Source organism: Magnolia sinica, chromosome 9, assembly GCF_029962835.1.
Source record: "Magnolia sinica isolate HGM2019 chromosome 9, MsV1, whole genome shotgun sequence".
Taxonomy (NCBI): domain Eukaryota; kingdom Viridiplantae; phylum Streptophyta; class Magnoliopsida; order Magnoliales; family Magnoliaceae; genus Magnolia; species Magnolia sinica.
Window position 1 is genome coordinate 91,561,115 of NC_080581.1, and position 24,595 is coordinate 91,585,709.

Here is a 24,595-nt window from a genome sequence, read left to right on the forward strand (position 1 = left end):
CAACTTCATCATTATGAATGACCTGGAAGCACCCATTAACTTTTTTATTAAACTGAATGTTCTGTTTTTTTTTTTTTTGAAATGCATGGATGTTCACTACTTAATTCACTCCAACATTGACCAATGAGTATCCGTGTTTTTCTTTCCTGTTATAGATGGTCCCAGCAGCTATCTATGAGAAAGCAAATGAAATGTAAAATTACAACACCCTAGTAATGCAACTTATCAAAATAGATATAGTATGCACGAACTATTAGTGGTATGTAACACCCTTCAGCCATAGCAGCATCTATTTGAAATGCAAAATTTAATTTAAAATGTACTAAGCATGATTCACTTAACATATGATATCCGAAGTAGTATATTTCAATAGAATCCGATCAACCAGCCAAAAAGTGTATAATGGGGCTGGCTATCAATAGATTCTAACCACAGAAAGAAAATTTACGGTTCTTTTTGCTTTGGCTGTTTGTTCGTGCTTTTTTGGCGCTCTTAATAAATTATTGTGTTAGTTTTCAAAAAAAAAAAATCAATAGGTTCTAACCAGGTTACTCAAGTCACCTAGCAACACCCTAATGAACTGCCAATCAAAAAACAAGCAACATACATTAATGTACACCATTAAAGCTAAGTTAGAAGACCCCAAAGACGACCATTAAAGCTAGTAGCTTTTTCATCTACAGCTCTCACTTTCTCTGAAAAGATAACCATTAAAGCTAGTAGCTTTTTCGATCATTTCCGATCATTGTCAAGGTATTCAAAATCGGTTATGTAACGGCCGTTACAGAAAAATGTGCCGTAATGGTCCAGTAACAACATTTTTCAAAAAATAAAAAACAGCCGTAATGGCCGATACAAGGGTTGTAACGGCCGTTATGGCCCATATCATAACGGTAACGGTGGTGGCCGTTACAGCCACCGTTACCGTTTTGGAACACCTTGATCAGTGTACATGTTGAACCACTTTCCATGTTCCCAGCATGCTATCGCCGGACGCATTACCCTCAACACAATCCTCAACCTGACAAAGGCACCAGATAGTGGGTCCTGAGAACCTTCCACTCTCCAGAATTCCCTGTCAGACCAACTAATCAAGTGGAATCTCCCATGGAGGTTCAACCAGCTAGGACTTTCAACCACTGCAGATTGGGTGTTTTCCATGATGCAGCTGAGAGATTCACTCCCTCCCAAGTCGCAGAAGGACACACCCTAGCTGCTCGACAGATTGTCCCACTGGAAAATGGCCCTCACCCAGGGGAATCAGTCGACCTTTTGAATGAAATTGCAACGACTCTTGAGCCACATCCAAGGGACTCTAGACAGACCCTACATAGTGCACCGGTTGGCAATATACGACCGACCCACCCTTGTTTTTTCTCCGCCTCGCAGAAGGACACACCCCAGCTGCTAGACAGATTGTCCCACTGGAAAATGTCCCTCACCCAAGGGATGAGTCTCACCCAGGGGAATCAGTCGACCTTTCGAATGAAATTGCGACGACTCTTAAGCCACATCCAAGGGACTCTAGACAGACCCTCTATGGTGCACCGGTTGGCAATATACGACCGACCCACCCTCATTTTTTCTCCGCCCCCTCCTGTCAGCACCGCACCTCAATGCTTTACATCAGCCCCCCTTCTAGATCAAACCAACGAACACCCTATTCAACCTCAATCTCTACCAGCCCCATCTTTTGTCCAAGGTACTACGCCTAGCTCTCCTACCTTGACACCTCGACAAGAGGCCTTGTCCATCAGGGGTGCCATGGTTCATCCAGATTCCTCTCATGCCTTATCAGAAAATGTCGTTGCCCAAATATTTACCACTAGAGATAACCGCAGCCACACCCCTGCCAAATGGAGCTGGCTAGATGATGCTTTCTCTTGCTGTTGGGACCTTCATCCTCCTCAGTCTGTCTCAATCCCAGATTTATTGGTGTCTGATCTGGCCCCTGACCTCTCCTCTCCAACTACTATCATCTGTCCAGCAAGGGTAGGCTTAGATCCATGGGATGTGGGAACTCAGGAATGAGATAGCAACCTGTCCCCTTCCTTTGCTGATTTGAGGCCTCGCTCTCAGGATATTCTAGTGTATTGTCGATTGAGAAGGAAACTTTACTCAGGAGGAGCCTCCGCCAAGCGAGACCTAAGAAAAGGGCTCCTATTGAAGGACGGGAAACTGAGATACCTGAAAAGCTTGGTGAGGAAAAAGAAGGTAGCTATTCTCATTCTCCGAGAACCGATGATTAGACAATCTGGAAAGCTATATGTGGCAGCCAAGTTGGGATTTCAATTCACAGTTGAAGAAGTATCAGCAGAAGGCAAGATCTGGATTTTATTCAATTAGTCATTCCACATTTCGACTATCGCAACCTCCAAACAATGTTTCACTCTCTAGGTCTCAGATGAAACTAACTCTCAACTGTGCATCATCTCTGCGGTGTATGCTTCATGCAACAAATATGATAGAGCCCTGCTATGGGACGAAATTCGCAACATTTCCAGATTATCCTTGGGATCGTGGCTGGTATGTGGGGACTTCAACACCACCATTAACGCAGAAGAGAGAATTCATAGCTCGATAGCAGATAGTAGAAGCATGGAAGACTTCCGCAATGCCATCCATGACTCTGGTTTGATTGATGCAGGTTTCTCTGACTCTATGTTCACTTGGTGAAACAACAGAGCAGGCAGCAGCCGTCAAGGTGTCCTGTATTGGTATCGGTTGGCGTAACGGTGACCTCCAAAACCGATACGGATATGGGGGAGTAACAGCGATACGGGGGCGTAATGGCCCGTAACGGCGTAAATTTTTTTTTGCCAAAAAAAATGAAAAAATATGGATTAAATCCGGAATATTCTAAGCATTCCAAATATGCATTCATTTATAAATTGGAACATGTTTATGGTGGTGTAACGGTCCACTCTTTGGTGAGAAGCTGTATCGGATTGTCTGATTAATTTTTGAACCAGGTAACCTGAATTTGACTACAAAATTTATGTATTTAATTTTCTAAATATCTAATTTATATACTTAACAATTTAATATCTTTCTCCTAATAGTTCTTTAAAAAAATAAAATTAAATTCAGGTAAATGGCGTTGCCAATTTCGGGCTGACTTGGAGGACCAATCTATGCCCCAAATTAGCCTCAAATTCATGCAATTTATTGTCATTATCCCACTTATGTATTGGTGGACATTTATTGGATAGTGCATCATGAAAAAAATCAAAAGGCCCTATTTTAAAAAATAAAAGTACACAAAATAACAATTAAAACCATTCAAATAATTTGATTTTGGCATTGTGAGTTAGCAATTGTAGTTTATAATTTAATTGGTAAATTTTAAGTTAATATATGTCTCGTGTACAATTTTTTAGGGGCCCAAATTAGGCGGGACTCGAATTGTGAAGTGTAGCACACATGTCAAAGTTTTTTGGGCCCCACCCATGATGAATGTGTTATATCTAAACCGTCCATTCATTTGACGAGATCGTCTTAAGGCTTGACACGAAAAATAATACAGATCTAATTATCAAGTGGACCACACTGCAAAAAGCAACGGGGGATTGAAAGTCTACCATTGAAAACTTTTTTGGGATCATAGAACTTTTAGATCAATATGAAATTTGTTTTTCCTCTTCATTCAGGTCTTTTTGACCTTATGAACAGATCTGATGGAAAATAAATGTTACGGTGGGCCTACGAATTGTTTAACGGTGAAAATCATCATCTCCGCTGCTATTTTTGGTGTGGTCCAGACGATCTTTGGATACGATTCATTTTTTAGGTAATGCTCTAAAATAATATTTAAAAATAGATGAACGGTGTAGATATAATAAATACATCACTGTGGAGCCCATATAACTTTGATCTCCTTTGAACCGTTCGTACAACTCGGAGCTCGAGGAGTGTCAGCGCTCGTCTCAGCGTGACACGTACCTACAGCAGCTTACGCCTTCAAACAAAAAAGGAGAGAGAGGAAAACCGAAAAGAAAAAAGAGAGAACGATGAGAAAAGAAAAAAGAAGGAAAGAGGGAAAGAACAGAGAGAGAGAGAGAGAGAGAGAGAGAGAGAGAGAGAGAGAGAGAGAGAGAGAAGAAGAAGAAGAAGGAGGAGGAGGAGGAGGAGGAGGAGGCTACAGCCGCAGCCGCAGCAGGGCCGCAGCAGGCCGAGAAGAGGAAGAAGAAGAAGAAGAAAGAGAAGAAGAAGAGGAAAAGAAAGGAAAAAGGCAAGGTTATTTTATTTTATTTTATTTCCAAGGCCCATAACAGCCGTTACGGGTCAGTAACGGCCGTTACGTGTACAAAAACGGGACTCGGCCGATACGGCCCCGTATCGCGTAACGGGTACCACCGTTACCGTTACGGCCGATACGTAACCGTTTTGGGACACCCTGGCAGCCGTCGCTGGGCTAGACTGGACAAAATGTTGCTCAACATGAACTGGATCCAATCCCTCCCCCGTAGTAAAGCCAACCACTTGCCCCGGTTACACTTAGACCACTCCCCACTCTCCTCTGTTTCGAGGAAGAAACAGCTAAAGCTCCAAGATCTTTTAAATTTCACCGTATGTGGACTTCTCCCGACTTTCTCGACGTTGTTAGGGCCCAATGGGAGCTCCCCACGCAGGCTACTCCTATGCTGAACCTGCTTATAAAAATGCAGAATCTAAAGTCAGCGTTGAAGACTTGTAATGCAGGGGCATTTTCATACTGGGCTCGAGTGGGGTCACCTGTGGGATGCAGAGGCACACTCGGGGTGGGTGACCCATGTGATTTGGGGCCCACGGGGGAGGTCTCGTGTTCGAGACTCCTCACCGGGGGTGATTAATGTGCATTTCACACCGGGCTCGAGTGGTGTAGCCCGTGGGATGCGAGGACACACTTGGGGTGGGTGGCCCATGTGATTTGGGGCCTAAGAAGGGTTCGACCGAGGTCCTAAACCCATGAGATGTGGGGCCTGGGCTATGAGATAAAAGAATTAATTTGTCATACTCTAACAGTTCGATTTTTTAGAGCAAGTGGTTAATTGTCCTGCATCAAATTGGTATCAGAGCGAGACGTCTCGTGTTCGAGACTCCTCGCCGGGGGTGATTAATGCAGGGGCATTTTCACATTGGGCTCGAGTGGGGTCACCTGTGGGATGTAGGGACACACTCGGGGTGGGTGACCCATGTGATAAAGGGATTAATTTTCCATACTCTAACAGTTCGAGCTTTTAGAGCAAGTGGTTAATTGTCCTGCATCAACTTGGAATTCAGCAGTGTTTGGCAATGTTTTCCATAATGTTCAGAGGGCTGAAGATGTAGTCATCAAGGCTGAACATACCCTTCTCAGCTTTAGGTTGGAGGAGGACAAAGAGAGGCTAAACATAGTAGTAGCTGAGCTGAAGAACGCCCATCTTCAGGAAGAAATTTTCTGGAAGCAGAAATCCAGAGTTTCATGGTTGCAGGAGGGAGATTGCAACACTCAGTTCTTTCACGACTCGGTTATGATCAAGAGGAGAACCTCAACCATCAGGTCGATTAAACTCCAATCGGGGGATTCCCTCCATTCTCCTGAAGACATGGAAGAGGAAGCAGTCAAATTTTTCAAAGACGTCTTCACATCGGAGCCCATCCAAGATAATGACAGTCTACTGGATTGCATTCCTAGCCTTATCTCGACTTCTATGAATTTAGATGTTGCTAGACCTTCGACCTTGGAAGAAGTCAAGGCAGCCGCAGTCTTCGCGATCCCGGCCGATAGTGCTCTTGTGCCGGATGGATTTTCTAGGGCTTTCTTTTCCTCCTGCTAGGAAATTATCAGGTCTTTAGAGCAGTTTGTGAATTCTTTGAGGGTGGAATCATTCCGAGGGCTTTCCGATGTACTCTAATATACCTCGTTCCAAAGAAGAAAAATCTGGAATCCTTTAGGGACTTCAGGTCGATCAGTTTGTGTAACTGCATCCACAAAATCTTCTCAAAAATCGTAGCAAATAGGCTATCTTGGATCCTCCCCAATATCATCTCGGAAGAACAAGGTGCCTTCGTGAGAGAGAGATCGATAGCAGAAAGTGTGTCCATTGCCAGTGAGACGGCTTTTGAAATTGACAGGAAGGTCCATGGAGGCAACATCATCCTCAAGCTAGACATGGAGAAGGCATATGACCGCTTGGAATGGAGTTTCATTTCCTGGGCTCTTTTAAGGTTTGGTTTTGATCCGAAATGGATTCTTATGGCTCAACAATGTTGGCAAGCCTGCTGGTTCTCGATCCTTTTTAATGGAAGACCGTATGGCTTCTTTAAATCTTCACGCGGATTACGTTAAGGAGATTTGCTAGCCCCGTCAATCTTTGTTATTGCAACAGAGGTCCTCAGTAGAGGCCTAAAGCACCTATTTCTTTTTGGATCATGTCAGCCCTACAAACTTCCCAGGAATTGCCCCGTCATATCTCACCTTTTGTTTGCTAACAATATTATAATCTTTCCGAATAGCAGGGTCTCTTCAATTCACTCAGTGCTATCATTCATCAAATCCTATGAAGCTATCGCGGGCCAAAAAACTAATGCATCTAAAAGCTACTTCCTGATGCCTACGAAATCCTCTGCGGCCAGAGCTCATCGAATTGGCCAAATTACAGGCTTTCAACATGCATCATTTCCATTTATCTACTTGGGCATACCAATATCCCAGGGCAAAATCCGCACTCCTCAGCTCCAACCCCTTATCCAGAAAATTGAAAATAGAGTCACGGGCTGGAAGGGGAAGCTTCTTAACCAGGTAGGGAAGCTAGTCCTCATTAATCACGTTCTATCCAGCTTCCCCCTTCACCTGCTTTCTGCTATTAACATTCCAAATAAAGCTTGTCATCAGAGTAATAAACTTGCGTTTGGTGGCGACGCATTGGATTGTTGTGTTGTGGGCGGCTCAAGTGAGGTGCCAGAGATGAGTTGCGTCTGTGTGGCTCATTTAGGATCCGGATGAGGCCGGTCCATCAGGCAGTTCCAGTCAGCCATCAGGTGGTACATGTACACAAAACAATAGGCCACCAAACGCAAGTGACCCAAGTTCGGCTACAGCAACACATCTGAACATAGCTGATGAATGCCGGTATGGGTAAGTGTCAGCATTTGTAGGGCTGGTGTGACGTGGGCCTAGACAATGGGGAAAAGCGATACCAGGTTGATTCACCAGCTCTAGTGGGCCTATATCAGCTAATAGCAGTGATTAAATCAGCACCATTGGAAGGAATATTGGGGCCCATAGTGATGTCTATTTGGCATCCCACCTAGGTACAAGATCACGTTGTCCTGGATGAAAGGAAACCACAAATTTCAGCTTGTTCCCCAGCTAGTGGCCCACTAAACAGTGGGGTCCACATTGACATATGGGTTTTATCTACATCGTCTGGTAAAGGACCTCACCATAATGAAACAGCAGGGATTGAACGAGTACCATTGTAAATGGTTGAGGCCCACTGTTGCAGCTCATGTGGGGGGCTCCACCGTGATGTCATTTGCTATCCAACCTGTACATGAGGTCACGCACTAACCTGGTGAGTAGGGAATACACATATGAATTTGGATTGTTATAAAAAGAAACCTGATTGTTTGAATTGTTTATAGAACAGAAGATGGTCCTACAAAATTAACGATGTGGATCACTAATAACCAACCTCAAATATTATGAATAGATGGATCAACTTAACATATCCATTGGGATGGGTCATGGAAAGAGGTTTCAATCATATGATGAGTTTACATCACTACCATCAACACGAATCATATGACACATTTGGATCACTGAATGGGCCGAATCATTTACGAAATTCAAATTTATTGAAATGGCCCAAGCACGTTAAAGGTTTGGATCATTTGTATAGCTGAAGAGGGTCTTACATAATTTAGGACATGGATCAACTTAACATATTCATTAACATGGATCATGAAAAGCAGCTTCAATCATATGATGAGTTTAGATCTTGTAAAACAGCTTTAATCGTATGATGTGTCACGCCCCAAACTCGGGAACCAGGGTCATAAAATTTCCGGCCACCGAATCCGGAGTTTACATCACTACCATCAACACGAATCATATGACACATTTGGATCGCTGAATAGGCCGAATCATATACGAAGTTCAAATTCGTTGAAATGGCCCAAGCACGTCAAAGGTTTGGATCATTTGTATAGCTGAAGAGGGTCTTACATAATTTAGGACATGGATCAACTTAACATATCCATTAACATGGATCATGAAAAGCAGCTTCAATCATATGATGAGTTTAGATCTTATAAAACAGCTTTAATTGTATGATATGTCACGCCCCAAACTCGGGAACCGGGCTCATAAAATTTTCAGCCATCGAATCCGGTGCCGACAGCCTCCGTAGTACCCCATTCTCGGCTCCCAGCTCCCATGCGCCAGGTTCCGATCCTGGGATCCTACATGGAGGATTTTTAGGGTGATTTTTTTTTTTTTGTAAAGGAGCATAATCATTAGTGTACTCAAGTCACCAAAACATCATCACATATCCACTAATATAATATTTGAATACAATGCTGAAAGGGAAATACATCATATAACAAAATTCTAAAAGATCGGGCACATGCTCCTGCCTCAATGCTACTGCGGTGTAGCATAACCTGCACGTAATGAACGTGCATAAGCTTACTACGAAGCTTAGAGAGTGTGTGTATGTGTGCGCAATGCATGTGCCAAGCATACAAATGTCAGAATAAGCGCAAATGATGGAAGGCTAAACTGGCAAGTCCATAAATGATGTTAGCCATACCAAGGCTATGCAATGCAAAGCCTATATGGCTGAATGTCATATGCTAGAGACGCAATGCAAGCATGTCAATCCTCAATTAGTCCACATATCAGTACGATTCGTCACTGGAAATATCACCGGGGTCTAGTACACTCCAACACTGGCTGCCGCCCCATCGCATCCATGACTAAGTGAGTGGAAGAGACCTCACTATCTGCCTTGCCAGTGGTATGTCAATGCCCACTCGGCTCGTTGATAGCGGACCCATTTACGAGCTGGTCAAACTCAACCTAGCTTATGCTAATGCCCACCCGGCTCGTCGATAGCGGACCCATTTACGAGCTGGTCAAACTCAACCTAGTTTAAAGCCCTCTACCCTCGGACGGATAAGGTCACACCCCTTGTCAACCGACCAGGACACTGGTATTCGACATTCGGGCACTCATGTTATCCACTCGGTCTCGACGTTGAAGCATCCTATTGGTACCACAAGGGAGTAGAGAATGATTTGATGATGATAATGTGAAGAAGAGAGGAAAATATTGAGAGAGAAGAAGAAGAAGGAGAGTTTGGGAGAGATGTTGTGTTAGGCTTACTTGCCCTAACACATAATATTTTATTATAATAAAGCATATAGTACACCGCAGGAGAAGAGGGAAGTGCGCACATACACTTACACTAAAAGGGGCCACTAACCACCACTAACCACATACACAATACACTAGCATTTTCTATACTCCCCCTCAAGTTCGAGCATAGATGTTGATCATACCCAACTTGTCACGAACACGATGAAGAGCATCTCGACTCAAGGACTTTGTAAGAACATCAGCAAGTTGATCGCCAGATCGAACAAAATGAGTGACGATTTCCTTAGAAGCGACTTTCTCCCGAAAAAAGTGATAGTCGACCTCAATACGGGGGGGGGGGGGGGGGTTTCATGGGGTGCTTCTTCATGTGGACCGTTCAAATTTTGGAATCACATCACATATGATAAGTTCTCAAAAAATTCGCACGAGTTCCATGCAAACTGGTGCGCAGCTAAGCATTCGACATATAAGGGCACGCTCACCTACACACATGGGCATCTAATGCGAACGGTCCATGTGGTGCGGAATCCCAAGAAAGCCAAAGGGAAAAATTTTCACCCTTATATAAATTTTTGGTGGGCCATAGCAAAGAGAAACGCAAATCAATGGGAGGAAACTATTTTCATTTTTCATGGCCCACCAAAGTTTTGGATCAAAGTAAAATTTGGGCCCGGGAGTTTCATGAGGTGCTGCTTCACGTGGACCGTTCTAATTTTGGAGTCACAACACTTACGATGAGTTCTCAAAAAAGTTTGCATGAGTTCCGTGCAGATTGGTGCACAGATGAGCATTCATCATATTGAGTCCATGTGATGCGAAATCCCATGAAAACTCAAGGGAAAAATTTTCACCATGATCTAAAATTCTAGTGGGCCATAGCAAAGAGAAATGGAAATCGAGGGAGGAAACTGTTTTCATTTTTCATTGCCCAGAAAAGTTTTGAATCAAAGTAAAAATTTGGCCCATCGGGTATCATGAGGTTCTGCTTCACGTGGACCATTTAGATTTTGGAGTCACATCACGCATGATGAGTTCTCAAAAAAGTTCGCATGAGTTCCGTGCGAACTTGTTCGTAGCTGAGCATTCGGTATATAGAGTCATACTCACCTACACACGTGCGCACCTTTGCACACATGTCATGGGCATCTAATCCGAACGGTCCATGCGATGCGGTATCCGCTGAAACTCCTAGGGAAAAACTTTCACCTGATCGTAAATTCTGTTGGGCCATAACAAAGAGAAATGTAAATTAAGGGAGGAAACGGTTTTCACTTTTCATGGCGCACCATAGTTTTGGATCAAAGTAAAAATTGGGCCTAGGGAGTTTCATAAGGTGGTGGACCGTTCAGATTTTTGAGTCACATCACGTATAATGAATTCTCAAGCAGCTGAGCATTCAGCATATAAAGTCATGCTCACCTACGCACGTTTGCACCTTTTCACACGTGTCATGGGCGTCTCATCTGAACTGTCCATGTGATGCGGAATCCCATAAAACCTGTAGGGAAAAATTTGCACCGCGATCTAAAATGCTGGTGGGCCATAACAAAGAGAAATGTAAATCAAGGGAGGAAACTGTTTTCATTTTTCATGGTGCACCATAGTTTTGGATCAAAGTAAAAATTGGGCCCAGGGAGTTTCATGAGGTGGTGCTTCACGTGGACCGTTCAAATTTTGGAGTCACATCACCTATGATGAGTTCTTAAAAAAGTTCGCACATGCGAACTGGTGCCTAACTGAGCATTCAACATATAGAGTCATGCTCACCTACGCACGTTTGCACCTTTTCACACGTGTCATGGGCGTCTCATTCGAACCGTCCATGTGATGTGGAATCCCATGAAACCCCTGGGGAAAAGTTTCCACCTCGATCTAAAATTCTGGTGGGCCATAGCAAAGAGAAATGCAAATCAAGGGAGGAAACTGTTTTCATTTATCATTGCCCACCAAAGTTTTAGATCAAAGTATAAATTGGGCCCGGGGGGTTTCATGCGGTGCTTCTTCATGTGGACTGTACAAATTTTTGAGTCACATCACGTAAGATGAGTTCTCAAAAAAGTTCGCACGAGTTCCGTGCTAACCGGTGCCTAGCTGAGCATTCGGCATATATAGTCATCTTCACGTGCGCACCTTTGCACACGTGGCATGGGCGTCTAATCCGAACAGTCCATGTGATGCGAAAACCCATGAAACCCCAAATGAAAAAATTTGACCCTGATGTAATATTCTGATGGGCCATAGTAAAGGGAAATGAAAATTGAGGGAGGAAACTACTTCCATTTTTCATTGGCCACCAAAAGTTTTGGATCAAAGTAAAAATTGGGCTCATGGGGTTTCATGAGGTGCTGCTTCAAGTGGACCGTTCGGATTTTGGAGTTACATCACGTATGATGAGTTTTCAAATAAGTTCTCACGACTTCCATCCAAACTGGTTCGCAGCTGTGCATTCGACATATAGAGTGATGCTCACCAACGCACGTGTGCACCTTTTTTTTTTTGGGGGGGGGGGAGGAGGTGGTTAGCTTGTTAGTACATGTCCATGTCAGTACACACACTCCATGTTAGCCATCGATACAAAGACCTCAAGTGTTGAAACGAGGTATCTCCACTCAGTCTGCCAATTGAGCTATGGATTTGGGTGTTCACGTGTGCACCTTTGCGCACGTGTCATTAACGTCTAATCCGAACGGTCCATGTGATGCGGTATCCCATGAAACCCCAAGGGAAAATTTTCACCTTGATCTTAAATTCTGATGGGCCATAACAAAGAGAAATGCAAATCAAGTGAGGAATCTGTTTTCATTTTTCATGTCCCACCATAGTTTTGGATCAAAGTAAAAATTGGGCCCAAGGTGTTTCGTGAGGTGCTGCTTCACGTGGACCGTTCAGATTTTCTAGTCACATCAGGTATGATGAGTTCTAAAAAAAGCTCACACATGCGAACTGGTGCGCAACTGAGCATTCAACATATAGAGTCATGCTCACTTATGCGCCTACACCCATGCACACCTTTTCACACATGTAATGGGAGTCTCATTGGAACTGTCCATGTGATGCGGAAACCCATGAAACGCCAAGGGAAAAATTTCCACCCAGATCTAAAATTCTGGTTGCCATAGCAAAGAGAAATGCAAATCAAGGGACGAAACTGTTTTCATTTTTCATTGCCCACGAAAGTTTTGGATCAAAGTAAATTGGGCCTGGGGGGTTTCATGGGGTGCTTCTTCACGTGGACCGTTCAAATTTTGGAATCACATCACGTATAATAAGTTCTAATAAAAATTCGCACGAGTTTTGTGCAAACTAGTTCACAGCTGAGCACTCGACATATAGAGTCATGCTCACCTACACACATGTGCACCTTTGCACATGTGTCATGGGCATCGAATCTGAACGGTCCATGTGATGCGGAATCCCAAGAAAGTCAAATAGAAAAATTGTCACCCTGATATAAAATTCTAGTGGGCCATAGTAAAGAGAAATGCAAATCAATGGGAGGAAAATATTTTCATTTTTCATCGCCCACCAAAGTTTTGGATCAAAGTAAAATTTGGGCCCGAGGGTTTCATGAGGTGTTGCTTCATGTGGACCGTTCTGATTTTGTAGTCACAACATGTACGATGAGTTCTCAAAAAAGTTTGCATGAGTTCCGTGCGGATTGGTGCACAGATGAGCATTCAACATATTGAGTCATGCTCACCAGTGCACACCTTTGTACACTTATCATGGGCTTCTAATCCGAACAGTCCATGTGATGCGAAATCCCATGAAACCTCAAGAGAAAAATTTTCACCGTGATAAAAAATTCTAGTGGGCCATAACAAAGAGAAATGGAAATCGAGGGAGGAAACTGTTTTCATTTTTCATCGCCCACCAAGGTTTTGGATCAAAGTAAAAATTTGGCCCATTGGGTTTAATGAGGTGCTGCTTCACATGGATCGTTCAGATTTTGGAGTCACATCATGTATGACGAATACTCAAAAAAGTTCGCACGAATTCCGTGCGAACTTGTTCGTTGCTGAGCATTCGGCATATAGAGTCATGCTCACCTACGCATGTGCACACCTTTGCACACGTGTCATGGGCATTTAATCCGAACGGTCATGGGCATTTACCTGATCTTAAATTCTGGTGGGCCAAAACAAAGAGAAATGTAAATCAAGGGAGGAAACTGTTTTCATTTTTCATGGTGCACATTAGTTTTGGATCAAAGTAAAAATTCGGCCCAGGGAGTTTCATGAGGTGGTGCTTCACGTGGACCGTTCATATTTTTGAGTCACATCGCGTAGGAGTTCTCAAAAAAGTTCGCACATGCAAACTGGTGCCCAGCTGAGCATTCGGCATATAGAGTCATGCTCACCTACGCACGTTCGCACCTTTTTATACGTGTCATGGGCGTCTCATCTGAACCATCCATGTGATGCGGAATCCCATGAAACCACTAGGGAAAAATTTCCACATCGATCAAAAATTCTAGTGGGCCATAGCAAAGAGAAATGCAAATCAAGGGAGGAAACTGTTTTCATTTTTCATGGCGCACCATAGTTTTGGATCAAAGTAAAAATTGGGCCTAGGGAGTTTCATGAGGTGCTGCTTCACGTGGACCGTTTAAATTTTGGAGTCACATCACGTATGATGAGTTCTCAAAAAAGTTTGCACATACGAATGTGCATTCGGCATATAGAGTCATGCTCACCTATACACGTTCGCACCTTTTCACACGTCATGGGCGTCTCATCCGAACCGTCCATGTGATGCGGAATCCCATGAAACCCCTAGGGAAAAATTTCCACCTCGATCTAAAATTTTGGTGGGCCATGGCAAAGAGAAATGCAAATCAAAGGAGGAAATTGTTTTCATTTTTCATGGCACACCATAGTTTTGGATCAAAGAAAAAATTGGGCCTAGGAAGTTTCATGAGGTGGTGCTTCACATGGACCGTTTAAATTTTGGAGTCACATCACGTATGATGAGTTCTCAAAAAAGTTCGCACATGCGAACTGGTGCGCATTCAGCATATAGAGTCATGCTCACCTATGCACGTTCGCACCTTTTCATACGTGTCATGGGCATCTCATCCGAACCGTCCATGTGATGCGGAATCCCATGAAACCCCTAGGGAAAAATTTCCACCTCAATTTAAAATTCTGGTGGGCCATAGCAAAGAGACGCAAATCAAGGGAGGAAACTGTTTTCATTTATCATTGCCCCCCAAAGTTTTGGATCAAAGTATAAATTGGGCCCAGGGGGTTTCATGCGGTGCTTCTTCATGTAGACCGTACAAATTTTTGAGTCACATCACGTATGATGAGTTTTCAAAAAAGTTCGCACAAGTTCAGTGCGAACTGGTGCCTAGCTGAGCATTCAACATATAGAGTCATGCTCACATGCGCACCTTTGCACACGTGGTAGCATGGGCATCTAATCCGAATCGTCCATGTGATGCGAAAACCCATGAAACCACAAGGGAAAATTTTTAACCCTGATCTAATATTCTGGTGGGCCATAGCAAAGAGAAATGCAAATCAAGGGAGGAAACTACTTTCATTTTTCATTGGCCACCAAAGTTTTGGATCAAAGTAAAAATTGGGCTCATGGGGTTTCATGAGGTGCTGCTTCAAGTGGACCGTTCAGATTTTGGCGTCACATCACGTATGATGAGTTTTCAAAAAAGTTTGCACGAATTTTGTGCGAACTGGTTCGCAGCTGTGCATTCAGCATATAGAGTCATGCTCACCAATGCACGTGCGCACCTTTGTGCACATGTCATTAGCGTCTCATCCGAACGGTCCATGTGATGCGGTATCCCATGAAATCCCAAGGGAAAAATTTTCACCCTAATCTTAAATTCTGGTGGGCCATAACAAAGAGAAATGCAAATCAAGGGAAGAAACTGTTTTCATTTTTCATGTCCCACCATAGTTTTGGATCAAAGTAAAAATTGGGCCCAGGGTGTTTCATGAGGTGGTGCTTCACATGGACTGTTTAGATTTTCGAGTCACATCAAGGATGATGAGTTCTCAAAAATGTTCGCACCTGCGAACTAGTGCGCAGTTAAGAGCATTCGACATTTAGAGTCATGCTCACCTGCGCACCTACGTACGAGCGCGTGCCTATGTACTTGCGCGCACCTTTTCACATGTGTCATGGGTGTCTCATCCGAACCGTCCATGTGATGTGGAATCCCATGAGACACCAAGGGAAAAATTTACATCTTGTTTTTAAATTTTAGTAGGCCATAGCAAAGAGAAATGCAAATCAAGGTAGGAAACTGTTTCCATTTATCATTGCCCACCAAAGTTTTGGATTAAAGTATAAATTAGGCCCGAGGGGTTTCATGGGGTGCTGCATCACGTGGACCGTTTAGATTTTCGAGTCACATCACGTATCATGAGTTTTCAAAAAAGTTCGCACGAGTTCCGTGTGAACTGGTGCACCGCTGAGCATTCGGCATGCTCAACTACGCACATGCGCACCTTTGCACATGTGTCAAGCATCTAATCCGAACAATTCATGTGATGCGAAATCCCAAGAAATTTAAAGGGACAAATTTTCACCTTGATATAAAATTCTGGTGGGCCAAAGCAAAGAGAAATGTAAATCATGGGAGGAAACTGTTTTTATTTTTCATGACCCACCAAAGTTTTGAATCGAAGTAAAAATTGGGCCTAGGGGTTTCATGCGGTGCTGGTTAACGTGGACCGTTCATATTTTTGAGTCACATCATGTATGATGAGTTCTCAAAAAAGTTCACACGAGTTCCGTGCGAACTGGTGTGCAGCTAAGCATTCGGCATATAGAGTCATGCTCACCCACACATATGCACGTGCGAACCTTTACCCGTATAATGGGCGTGTAATCTGAACAGTCAATGTGATGTGGAAACCCATGAAACCCCAAGGGAAAGATTTTCACACTGATTAAAAATTTTGGTGGGCCATAGCAAAGAGAAATGCAAATCAAGGGAGGAAATTGTTTTCATTTTTCATGGCCCACCAAAGTTTTAGATCAAAGTAAAAATTGGGCCCAGGGGATTTCATGAAGTGCTGCTTCATGTGCACCGTTTAGATTTTGGTGTCACATCACGTATGATGAGATCTCGAAGAGGTTCGCATGAGTTCCGTGCGAATTGGTTCGCAGCTGAGCATTGGGCATATAGAGTCATGCTCACCTACGCACGTGCACACTTTTGCACACGTGTCATGGGTGTTAAATTAGAACGGTTCATGTGATGTGGAAACCCACAAAACCCCAAAGGAAAAATTTTCACCTTGATGTAAAATTTTGGTGGGCCATAACAAAGAGAAATGCAAATTAAGGGCGGAAATTGTTTTCATTTTTCATGGCCCACCAAAGTTTTAGATCAAAGTAAAAATTGGGCCCATGGTGTTTCATGCAGTGCTGCTTATGTGGACTTTTCAGATTTTGGAGTCACATCATGTATGATGACTTGTCAAAAAAGTTCGCAGGAGTTCCATGCGAACTAATGTACAGCTGAGCATTCGGCATATAGAGTCATGCTCACCTACGCACATGTTCACCTTTGCACACATGTCATGAGCGTCTAATCTGAACCGTCCATGTTATGCGGAATCCCATGAAACCTGAAGGGAAAAATTTTCACTTTGATCTAAAATTTTGGTGGGCCATAGGAAACTGTTTTCATTTTTCATTGCCCACCAAAGTTTTGGATCAAAGTTAAAATTGGGCCTATGGGATTTCATGTGGTGCTGCTTCACGTGGACCGTTTAGATTTTGGAGTCACATCACGTATGATGAGTTCTTAAAAACTCTGGGCCCAATTTTTACTTTGATTCAAAACTCTGGTAAGCAATGCAAAATGAAAATAGTTTCCTCCGTTGATTTGCATTTCTCTTTCCTATGGCCCACCAGAATTTTATATCAAGGTGAAAAATTTTCCTTTTGGCTTTCTTGGGATTTCGCATCACATGGACCATAAGGATTAGACGCCCACAACACATGTGCAAAGGTGAGCATGACTCTATATGTCGAATGCTCAGCTATGCACCAGTTTGGACGGAACTCGTGCAAACTTTTTTGAAAACTCATTATACGTGATGTGACTCCAAAATTTGAACGGTCCACGTGAAGTAGCACCTAGGCCCAATTTTTACTTTGAACCAAAACTTTGGTGGGAAATGAAAAATGAAAATAGTTTCCTCTCTTGATTTGCATTTCTCTTTGATATGGCTCACTAGAATTTTAGATAAGGGTGAATTTTTTTTCCTTGGGGATTCATGGGATTCCACATCACATGGACCATTCGGATTAGACGCCCATGACACGTGTGCAAAGGTGCGCTCGTGCATTGGTGAGCATGACTCAATATGCCGAATGCCCAGCTGCGCACTAGTTCGCACGGAACTCCTGCGAACGTTTTTAACAAAACATCATACGTGATGTCACTCCAGAATCTGAATGGTCCTCGTGAAGCAGCAACTCATGAAACCCCCTTGGGCCATTTTTACTTTGATCAAAAACTTTGGGGGGCCATGAAAAATGAAAACAGTTTCCTCCTTGATTTGCATTTCTCTTTGCTGTGGCCCACCAGAATTTTACATCAGGGTGAAAATTTTTCACTTTGGGTTTCGTGGGATTCCGCAACAATGGACCGTTCGGATTAGACGCCCATGACACGTGTCCTCCAAAGGTGCGCAGGTGAGCATGACTCCATATGCTAAATTCTCAGCTGCGTAGCACCTCATGAAACCCCCTGGGCCTAAACAGTCCTACGTGATGTCACTCCAGAATCTGAACGGTCCTCGAGAAGCAGCAACTCATGAAACCCGTTGGGGCCATTTTTACTTTGATCGAAAACTTTGGTGGGCCATGAAAAATGAAAACAGTTTCCTCCCTGATTTGTAGTTCTCTTTGCTATGGCCCACCAGAATTTTACGTCAGGGTGAAAATTTTTCACTTTGGGTTTCATGGGATTCCGCAACAATGGACCGTTTGGATTAGACGCCCATGACACGTGTCCAAAGGTGTGCAAGTGCGTTGGTGCGCAGGTGAGCATGACTCCATATGCCGAATTCTCAGCTGCGTAGCACCTCATGAAACCCCATGGGCCTAAACAGTTTGAACAAAACTTGTGCGAACTTTTTTGAGAATTCATCATTCGTGATGTAACCTCAAAATCTGAACGGTCCACGTGAAGCAGCACCTCATGACAATGGATTGTTCGGATTAGATGCCCATGACACGTGTCTAAAGGTGCGCAAGTGCGTTGGTGCACAGGTGAGCATGACTCTATATGCCGAATTCTCAGCTATGCAGCACCTCATGAAACCCCTTGGGCCTAAACAGTTTGAACAAAACTCGTGTGAACTTTCTTGAGAACTCATCATACGTGATGTAACCTCAAAATCTAAACGGTCCACGTGAAACAGCACCTCATGAAACCCCCTGGTCCTAATTTTTTATTTTGATCCAAAACTTTGGTGGGCTATGAAAAATGAAAACAGTTTCCTCCCTTGTTTTGCATTTTCTCTTTGCTATGGCCCATCAGAATTTTAGATCAGGGTGAAAATCTTTCCCTTGGGGTTTCGTAGGTTCTGCATCACATGGACCATAAGGATTAGACGCCAACAACACATGTGCAAAGGTGCGCAGGTGAGCATGACTCTATATGTCAAATGCTCAGCTACGCACTAGTTCGGACGGAACTCGTGCGAACAATTTTGAGAACTCATTATACGTGATATGACTCCACAATCTGAACGGTCCACGTGAAGCAACACCTCATGAAACCCCCCAGGGTCCAATTTTTACTTAGATCCAAAACATTGGTGGGCCATGAAAAATGAAAATGGTTTCCTCTCTTGATTTGTATTTCACTTTGCTATGGCCCACCAGAATTTTATATCAGGGTGAAAATTTTTCCCATGGGCTTTTCATAGGATTCCACATTACATGGACCGTTCAGATTAGACGCCCATGACGCATGTGTAAAGGTGCGTGCATAGGTGACATGACTCCATATGCTGAATACTCAGATGTGCACCAGTTCGCACAGAACTCAGGCGAACTTTTTTGAGGAAAACATCATACGTGATGTGACTCCAGAATCTGAATAGTCCATGTGAAGCATCACCTCAGGAAACTAGCTGGGCCCAATTTTTACTTTGATCCAAAACTTTCGCGGGCCATGAAAAATTAAAATAGTTTCCTCTCTTGATTTGCATTTCTCTTTGCTATAGGCCACCAGAATTTTAGATCAGTGTGAAAAATTTTCCCTTGGGGATTCAAGGGATTTCACATCACATGGACCGTTCGAATTAAACGCCCATGACACGTGTGCAAAGGTGCGCTCGTACGTAGGTGAGCATGACTCAATACGCCGAATGCTCAGCTGCGCACTAGTTGGCACAGAACTTGTGCAATCTTTTTTGAGAAAACATCAAACGTGATGTGACTTTAGAATTTGAATAGTCCTCGTGAAGTAGCGACTCATAAAACCCCTTGGGCCCAATTTTTACTTTGATTCAAAACTTTGGTGGGCCATGAAAAATGAAAACAGTTTCCTCACCTAATTTGCATTTCTCTTTGCTATGGGCCACCACAATTTTAGATCAAGGTGAAAATATTTTCCTTGGGGATTCATGGGATTCCGCATCACATGGTCCGTTCGGATTAGACACCCATGACACATGTGTAAAGGTGCGCTCGTGCGTAGGTGAGCATGACTCAATATGCCGAATGCTCAGCTGCGCACCAGTTCAGATGGAACTCGTGCGAACTTTTTTGAGAAAACATCATACGTGGTGTGACTCCAGAATCTGAACGGTCCTCGTTAAGCAGCGACTCATAAAACCCCTTGGGCCCAATTTTTTCTTTAATCCAAAACTTTGGTGGGCCATGAAAAATGAAAACAATTTCCTCCCCTGATTTGCATTATTTTTGTTATGGCCCACTAGAATTTTAGATCAGGGTGAAATTTTTTCCCATGGGATTTCATGGGATTCCGCCTCACATGGACCATTCGGATAAGATGCCCAAGACATGTGTACAAAGGTGCGCAAGTGCGTAGGTGCACAGGCAAGCAAGACTCTATATGCCGAATGCTCAACTGTGCACCAGTTCACACGGAACTCGTGCGAACTTTTTTAAGAACTCGTCATCATACATGATGTGACTCCAAAATCTAAACGGTACACGTAAAGCAGCACCTAATGAAACCCCCTGGGCCCAATTTTTACTTTGATTCAAAACTCTGGTAAGCAATGCAAAATGAAAACAATTTCCTCTCTTGATTTGCATTTCTCTTTACTATGACCCACCAGAATTTTATGTCAAGGTGAAAATTTTTCCCTTTGGCTTTCTTGGGATTTCGCACCACATGGACCGCAAGGATTAGACGCCCACAACACATGTGCAAAGGTGCGCAGGTGAGCATGACTCTATATGTCGAATGCTCAGCTACGACCAGTTCGGATGGAACTTGTGCGAACTTTTTTGAAAACTCATTATATGTGATGTGGCTCCAAAATTTGAACGGTCCACGTGAAGCAACACCTGGGCCCAATTTTTACTTTGAACCAAAACTTTGGCAGGCCATGAAAAATGAAAATAGTTTCCTCCCTTGATTTGCATTTCTCTTTGCTATGGGCCACCAGAATTTTAGATAAGGGTGAAATTTTTTTCCTCGGGGATTCATGGGATTCCGCATCACATGGACCGTTCGGATTAGACGCCCATGACACGTGTGCAAAGGTGCGCTCATGTGTAGGTGAGCATGACTCAATATGCAGAATGCCCAGCTGCGCACTAGTTCACACGGAACTCGTGCGAACGTTTTTGACAAAACATCATACGTGATGTCACTCCAGAATCTAAACGGTCCTCGTGACGCAGCAACTCATGAAACCCCCTAGGGCCATTTTTACTTTGATTGAAAACTTTGGTGGGCCATGTAAAATGAAAACAATTTCCTCCCTGATTTGCATTTCTCTTTGTTGTGGCCCACCAGAATTTTACATCAGGGTGAAAATTTTTCACTTTGAGTTTCGTGGGATTCCACATCACATGGACTGTCCGGATTAGATGCCCAGGACACGTGTCCAAAGGTGCGCAAGTGCATTGGTGCGCAGGTGAGCATGACTTTATATGCCAAATTCTCAGCTGCGCAGCACCTCAAGAAACCCCCTAGGCCTAAACAGTTCGAACAAAACTCGTGCGAACTTTTTTCAGAACTCATCATACGTGATGTAACCTCAAAAATCTAAACGGTCCACGTGAAGCAGCACGTCACGTGAGAACGTTTTTGACCAGCTGCTCATGCCTAGGTGAGCATGACTCTATGCCGAATGCCCAGCTGCGCACTAGTTCACATGGAACTCGTGCGAACGTTTTTGACAAAACATTATACGTGATGTCACTCCAGAATCTAAATGGTCCTCGTGACGCAGCAACTCATGAAACCCCCTGGGGCCACGTGAAGCAGCACGTCACGTGAGAACGTTTTTGACCAGCTGCTCATGCCTAGGTGAGCATGACTCTATGCCGAATGCCCAGCTGCGCACTAGTTCACATGGAACTCGTGCGAACGTTTTTGACAAAACATTATACGTGATGTCACTCCAGAATCTAAATGGTCCTCGTGACGCAGCAACTCATGAAACCCCCTGGGGCCATTTTTACTTTGATCGAAAACTTTGGTGGGCCATGAAAAATGAAAACAGTTTCCTCCCTGATTTGCATTTCTCTTTGCTGTGGCCCACCAGAATTTTACATCAGGGTGAAAATTTTTCACTTTGAGTTTCGTGGGATTCCACATCACATGGACCGTTCGGATTAGACGCCCAGGACACGTGTCCAAAGGTGCGCAAGTGCGTTGGTGCGCAGGTGAGCATGACTTTATATGCCGAATTCTCCGCTACGTAGCACCTCAAGAAACCCCCTAGGCCTAAACAGTTCGAACAAAACTCGTGCGAACTTTTTTGAGAACTCATCATACGTGATGTAACCTCAAAAATCTAAACGGTCCACGTGAAGCAGCACGTCACGTGCGAACGTTTTTGACCAGCTGCTCATGCGTAGGTGAGCATGACTCAATATGCCGAATGCCCAGCTACGCACTAGTTCACACAGAACTCATGCGAACGTTTTTGACAAAACATCATACGTGATGTCACTCCAGAATCTAAACGGTCCTCGTGACGCAGCAACTCACGAAACCCCCTGGGGCCATTTTTACTTTGATTGAAAACTTTGGTGGGCCATGAAAAATGAAAACAGTTTCCTCCTTGATTTGCATTTCTCTTTGCTGTGGCCCACCAGAATTTTACATCAGGGTGAAAGTTTTTCACTTTGAGTTTCGTGGGATTCCACATCACATGGACCGTTCGGATTAGACGCCCAGGACACGTGTCCAAAGGTGCGCAAGTGCGTTGGTGCGCAGGTGAGCATGACTTTATATGCGGAATTCTCAGCTGCGCAGCACCTCAAGAAACCCCCTAGGCCTAAACAGTTCGAACAAAACTCGTGCGAACTTTTTTAAGAACTCATCATACATGATGTAACCTCAAAAATCTAAACGGTCCACGTGAAGCAGCACGTCATGAAACCCCCTAGTCCCAATTTTTTATTTTGATCCAAAACTTTGGTGGGCTATGAAAAATGAAAACAGTTTCCTCCCTTGTTTTGCATTTCTCTTTGTTATGACCCACCAAAATTTTAGATCACGGTGAAAATCTTTCCCTTGGGGTTTCATAGGCATTTGCATCACATGGCACATAAGGATTAGATGCCCACAACACATGTGCAAAGGTGCGCAGGTGAGCATGACTTCATATGTTGAATGCTTAGCCACGCACCAGTTTGGACGGAACTCGTGCGACCAATTTTGAGAACTCATTATACGTGATATGACTCCACAATCTGAACGGTCCACGTGAAGCAACACCTCATGAAACCCCCCAGGGTCCAATTTTTACTTAGATCCAAAACATTGGTGGGCCATGAAAAATAAAAACAGTTTCCTCTCTTGATTTGTATTTCACTTTGCTATGGCCCACCAGAATTTTATATCAGGGTGAAAATTTTTCCCTGGGCTTTTCATAGGATTGCACATTACATGGACCGTTGGGATTAGACGCCCATGACGTGTGTGTAAAGGTGCGTACGTGCATAGGTGACATGACTCCATATGCCGAATACTCAGATGTGCACCAGTTCGCACGGAACTCGAGCGAACTTTTTTGAGGAAAACATCATACGTGATGTAACTCCAGAATCTGAACAGTCCATGTGAAGCATCACCTCAAGAAACTAGCTGGGCCCAATTTTTTACTTTGATCCAAAACTTTCGTGGGCCATGAAAAATTAAAACAATTTCCTCTCTTGATTTGCATTTCTCTTTGCTATGGGCCACCAGAATTTTAGATTAGTGTGAAAAATTAACCGCTGGGGATTTAAGGGATTCCACATCCCATGGACTGTTCGGATTAGATGCCCATGACACGTGTGCAAAGGTGCGCTCGTACGTAGGTGAGCATGACTCAATACGCCGAATGCTCAGCTGTGCACTAGTTGGCACAGAACTCATGCAATCTTTTTTGAGAAAACATCATACGTGATGTGACTTTAGAATCTGAATGGTCCTCGTGAAGTAGCGACTCATAAAACCCCCTGGGCCCAATTTTTACTTTGATTCAAAACTTTGGTGGGCCATGAAAAATGAAAACAGTTTCCTCCCCTAATTTGCATTTCTCTTTGCTATGGCCCACCAGAATTTTAGATCAAGGTGAAAATTTTTCCCTTGGGGATTCATGGGATTCTACATCACATGGTCCATTCGGATTAGACGCCCATGACACGTGTGCAAAGGTGCGCTCGTGCGTAGGTGAGCATGACTCAATATGCCGAATGCTTAGCTGTGCACTAGTTTGGATGGAACTCGTGCAAACTTTTTTGAGAAAACATTATATGTGGTGTGACTCTAGAATCTGAACGGTCCTTGTGAAGCAGTGACTTATAAAACCCCTTGGGCCCAATTTTTACTTTGATCCAAAACTTTGGTGGGCTATGAAAAATGAAAACAGTTTCCTCCCCTGATTTGCATTCTCTTTGTTATGGGCCACTAGAATTTTAGATTTGGGTGAAATTTTTTCCCTAGGGGTTTCATGGGATTCCACATCACATGGACCATTTGGATTAGATGCCCATGACATGTGTACAAAGGTGCACAAGTGCGTAGGCAAACATGACTCTATATGTCAAATGCTCAGC

At 43.7% G+C, this 24,595-nt stretch overlaps 1 long non-coding RNA gene across 2 annotated transcripts in view; it reads right to left on the bottom strand.

Moving 5' to 3' along the window:
- The window catches only part of LOC131256087 (uncharacterized), a 34,939-nt gene that overhangs the window by 8,464 nt on the left and 1,880 nt on the right, over positions 1–24,595 (bottom strand). The gene's annotated exons all lie outside the window — the stretch shown is intronic.